Source organism: Pinus tabuliformis, chromosome 5_1, assembly GCF_031772625.1.
Source record: "Pinus tabuliformis cultivar Carrire ecotype Pingquan chromosome 5_1, CPIR1, whole genome shotgun sequence".
NCBI classification, from domain to species: Eukaryota; Viridiplantae; Streptophyta; class Pinopsida; order Pinales; family Pinaceae; genus Pinus; species Pinus tabuliformis.
Window position 1 is genome coordinate 625779087 of NC_142305.1, and position 6000 is coordinate 625785086.

Consider the following 6000-nt stretch of genomic DNA (forward strand, 5'->3'; position numbering starts at 1 on the left):
TGACTGCTTCCGATTCCAATTAGCTTTTTCCTTTCTCGTCAAGTTCTGGAAATATTGTTTGAACTGGGAGCTTGTCACCTATAACCTTCTTTAAACATGAAACATGGAAAAATAGGTGCACTCGGGAAGTTGCAGGAAGCTCCAATTTGTATGCCATAGTACCAATATTTTGCAACACCTTGTACAGACCATAATACTTTGGTGATAATTTATTATCCTTCTTAGCTTGCCTGAGGGACATTTGTTTATATGGTTGTATCCGTAGGAATACCCAGTCACTTACATCAAAACTTCTTTTGCTGCGATGTTGATTTGCCTGTTGTTTCATTCTATTTTGCGCCAACGTGAGGTTATCCTTTAAGATTTGGAGAACTTGTTGTTGATGCTCAATGTGATGTTCCACTGCTTGAACCTTAGAATTTTCTCTTAAATATGATGTGATGGATGGTGGATGATATTCATAAAGTGCCATAAATGGGGTCATTTTTGTTGCAGTATGGAAGGAAGTGTTATACCACCATTCAGCCAGAGGCAACCTTTTGACCCATTGTGTCTGTTTATCAGATACAAAGCAACGAAGATATCCTTCCAAACATTTGTTTACTATCTCAATTTGCCCATCAAATTGAGGATGATAAGATGAGCTATGAGCTAACTGAGTACCGAGACAAGAAAATAATTATGTCCAAAAATTTCTAGTGAAAATGGGATCTCTGTCGCTTATAATAATATTTGGGTTTCCATGTAGCTTTTGAATTGTTTCCATAAATGCAGTAGAAACTGTATTGGCTTTAAATGGATGTGATAATGCACAAAAGTGTGCATACTTGGTAAGTCTGTCAACTACCACCATGATGACACTCTTTCCTTTGGACTTGGGCAAACCTATGATAAAATCCATTGAAACCTCCTACCAATGTTGGCTTGGAATGGATAAAGGTTGTAATAGACCTGGGGTCTTAATTGTTTCAACTTTATTTTGTTGGCAAACCAAACATTTCACCACAAACTTTTGAATATCTGATTTAAGGCCATCCCAAAAAAATTCCTTCTTAACCCTGTGGTAAGTTTTTAAAAATCCCGAGTTCCCTCCTAAGAGAGAAGTGTGCAATTCCATAAGAATCTTTTGTTTGAGTTGGGAATTCTTACATAGGTATAAACGATCTTTGTACCATAACGAATCATTTTTCCAGCTAAATGTATTAGATGTACTGGGATATTATTGTATCTTTCGAATGAGTGCCCACACTTCTTCATCATTCTTCCATTCCTCCCTTGCTTCGTTTGTCCAATCTGGTTGGATAATAGAAATGGAGCACAACAATGCTTCCACATCCTCATCCTTTCTTGAGAGTGCATTTTCCACAACATTTTGCTTCCCTTTTTTGTAGATGATTTCAAAGTCATAACTCAACATCTTTGTGACCCATTTTTCTTGCTCTTCAGAGGATAGTCTTTGTTCTAAAAAGTATCTAAGACTATCATGATCCGTTTTTACCTTGAAGTGTCTTCCCATTAGGTAGGGTCGCCATTTCTTAAGTGCATGTAGTATTGCCAACATTTCCTTCTCATAAATAGCTTTGTGTAAATGCTTTCCCTTGATTGGATGACTTTCGAAAGCAATGGGTCTTTCATCTTGCATTAAAACAACACCAATTCCATTTCCTGAAGCACCACATTCCACAATAAAGGTTTTTGTGAAGTCTGGCGTAGCTAAGACCGGTGCTTGGCACATTGCTTCTTTAAGATGTTCGAAGGCCTTTGTTGCTTCTAGAGTCCATGAAAATGCATCTTTCTTCAATAATGTTGTTAGAGGTGCTGCTATTCTCCCATAATTCTTAACAAACTTGCGATAATACCCTGTCAACCCAAGAAATCCTCGCAGATGCTTTATGGATGTGGGGATTTTCCATTCCTTAATGGCTTTAATTTTGCTAGGGTCTGCCTTAACGCATTCATGAGATACAATATGACCTAGATATTCCACCTCTTGTACTCCAAAGAAACATTTGAAGCTTTTTGCATATAATTGTTTCCCCTCTAATAGTTTGAGCACCCTGTCAACATGTTCAACATGATCCTTCCAAGACTTGCTGTAGATTAGTATATCATAAAAAAATACAAACACAAATTTTCTAAGGAAGGGTTTGAAAATGGAATTCATCAAACCTTGAAATGTAGAAGGTGCATTGGTAAGGCCAAAAGGCATGACCAAAAATTCATAATGACCCTCATGAGTTCTAAATGTTGTTTTCAGAATGTCTTTAGTCTTCATTATGATTTGATGATATCCTGAATGAAGATCCAACTTGGTGAAGTAAATTGATCCATGCAATTCATCCAATAATTGATCAATGACAGGAATGGGAAATTTATCTTTAATAGTGAGCTTTTTGAGCTCCCTATAATTTGAACACATGCGCCATGATCCATCCTTCTTGTGCACCAATACTACTGGAGCAGAGAAAGAACTTTCACTAGGTTGAATTATACCAGCCTCTAGCATTTCTGCAACCGTACGTTCAATTTCACTCTTTTGGGCATAGGGATATCTGTACGGCCTGATGTTTGTAGGAACACTTCTTAGAATCAAATGAATAGCATGATCATGATCACGAATAGGTGGGAGACCTTTGGGAGTCTCAAATACCTTGGAATGATTGTCCAAGACTTTTTGGAGATCTAGATAAATAGATGATTTCGATGTGGGAACCTCTTGCGAACATAATTGTGAAATTACACCTTGTTGTTCCTTCTTTAGAAGCTTTGTCATACCGTTAGAGCTGATTATCTTTCTCGATTTCCCTGCAATACCCCTTAATTCAACTTCCTTTCCTTTTGCACAAAATTTCATGAAAAATTCTTGAAAATTAAAAGCTATTGTAGCCATTTGATTCCTAGTACAACATCAGCACCACCCATTGGAATGGAAAGCATTGGGTTATTCAATACATATTCTCCCATGGATAGCTTGATATTATGGCACTTTCCAGAGCAATTTATGGTTCCTCCACTTGCAACCATCGCTTGACACTATGGTGTTGGATATAGGAAGCAATTCAATTTCTTTGCTATCTTACAATGAATAAAATTATGGGTACTTCTCGAATCAATCAACACTATTACCTTTTTCTTCTTGATATGTCCTTCTATTGATAGTTTGAGGAGTGGTAATTCCAGCCAATGCATTACAAGATATGGTCGGATTCATTTCTTCTTTATCTAGGGTTTGTTCCTGGAGTATATCCTCTTCTTTTGACATTTCTTGTTCCTTTTCTTCCTCCTCTTCACAATCTATGTAGAATAATTTCATCTCAACACACTTATGACCTTTAGTGTATTTGTTATCATAACTGTAACAAAGCCCTTTTACTCTTTTTTCTTCCAATTGTTGTGGTGTCAACTTTGTAGGTTGTGGAAGGCTAGGGGCAACAACACTTCCATCTTTATAGTTGTGAGTGGTAGGCTTCCTGATTTCCATAATTTTGCTTTCCATTTTTCTTGCTAACCTAAATGCCTTATCCAATTAATCAGGTTCCCAAAGGCGAACCTCATGTTAGATATTATCCTTTAAAGTCCCTATGAACACATCAATCCTATGCTCCTCTGGAATATCTTTTACCCTTATGTTCAATTTTTGGAAGTCCTCAATGTGCTCCATCATTGAACCCTTTTGTTTGAGATTTATCAATTAGCTAAAAAAGGTGTTGCTTTTTGTATCCTCATAATGTGTTATCATTTCTTCCGTAAAAATTGCCCAAGTGACAATTTGTTTACGAGAGAAAAGCCATCGATACCATACAAACTGATTTAGTTCCAAATATAAAGTTGCAATACGTACCTTTTGTGTGTTTTGCACATTATGGAGATCGAAAAATTGCTCCATTTGTAGTATCCATGTTCTGGGATCCTTGCCATCAAACTTCCTCATATCGATTTTTGGAACATGGTGGGTCTTCAATCCAACATTAGAGTCTATGAAATCATGATTAACATTTCTTTTGTTCTCATCATGAGTTTCCTTTACTACCCTTTCACCATTAGTGACCATTTCTTGTAGCAACTTATTCAAATTTATCTTCAATTCTTCCATCTTATCATCCATGCCATTCATCTTAGCTTCCACGCCATCCATCTTAGCTTCCACGCCATCCATCTTAACTTGCATTCCATTCATATTAGCTTCCACGCCATTCATCTTGGCTTCATTTACCTTTAGTGAGAGCGAAAATTGTTGTACTTGGTCTTGTAATTTTGATATATCATGTTGCATTTCTTCCTCTTCTTCACGAGTCATGCTAGAGCTTTTAGGTTGCTTACTAGGTGTTTCCATTTTCTTTCTTCGGGGCATTAATTAATGCTAATAATTCTTCACTATTCCCTTTGAATTCTTTCGAACTAATTTTTCAAATCAATCTTATGCAAAAAAAAAAAAAAACTAAAAACTACACACCTTTTTTTCACTTTGTAAGAGCTCGATATTGAATCTGTTGTATCTCTATAACTGTGGATCTCGAATATATGAAATCTCATCCTGCGGTAGCCCTTTGAGTCCTCTTTCTAACCCCGCAAGTCTGATCAAGATTGGATTCTCCAAGGAAGAGTTATGCCAAATCTCCCACGGTGACCTGATTATAAACTAGTTCAGTAGAGAGAACTTGTACGACATGCCATGTGTCACTGTTTTGACCTTAGTACTTGAAACTGATACATAGAAAACTACAAGCTGTCCTCTTTCTGAAACTTCTTACGAAATTTCAATCGGATCCTCAAAACAAAAGTTATGACGATTTTCCCTAGGTCACCTGTTTAGAATGTAATTCGGGAGTCTGCAAAAACCCTAACTTCCTCAGATCATATATCCGCAAATATAGCGAGACAAGCATTCGAACCCAAAGTTTAGAAAGATTTCGGCTCAAATGGGTTTTTTTTGTAGCTTCTAAAACATCACAGAAAAAGATTTATAGTGAAAATTCCACGATGACCTATTTGGAGCAGCGAAACCCTAGAATCCAAAGCTCTGATACCAAATGTTAGGAAACCAGCTCACAAAAAGATAGAAAAGATAGATCAACGCCTTAGAATTTAGCCTCTTCGAGGGGGAAACCTTCTTTACATTACACAAATGAACAATTCTTGGATGATACAAATGACTAAACCTCCCTTCTATATATAGGAGTCTAAGGGGTCACAATATAATCAAGCCGACATAATAGTAATCACATAAGGGCACAAAAATAACAATAGTGGGTTTCTATAAGTCATACTAATAATAATATGGGGACAATAGGGGAACAATAATAACAATAAGGGATACAATGACAATAGTAATGGGGGAATCACTAGTATTATAGGGGCCTAACACCAGGCTCTCCATAGCTCGAATAGCCATAGCCCTTTTCAGGTGGGCTTGGGGTTCCAAAGACTATGTCTCATTGATGTGGCCATACCATTTACAACGACTTAGGCAGATTTGGCTCATGTCCAGTCCGAAGTTGACAATGCAAATAGCTTCATTGAGCACATTCAACACATCCGCCAACAGGTCCATGACATATTGGACAAAGCCAATGCTAAGTACAGGCAGCGACATGATCAGCATCGGGCGCCACACAAGTTCCAGGTGGCAACAAATTTTGGCTACATTTGTAGAAGGAGTGCCTCGCTAGGCCCCACCACAAGATTCGCCCACTTCGGTATGGGCCATACACCATCACCAAGGTTGTGGGAGATAATGCTTTTGAGCTCAACATTCCCCTATTCTTTGGCCTGCACCCAGTGTTCAATGTGGATTGCCTTCAGCCATACTTTCCACCATCACTGGACACATCCAACATTGTAGAACAACTCACACCAACAGAGTTAAATCCAGACTGCATGGAACAAGTTTCAACTGATCGGATTATGGACATGTAGATCAAGAACACTCGCCAATAGAAGATCCAATTGTATCGAGTTGTCAAAGCTGGCCAACTCCTGCACCAAGACAAATGGCTCATG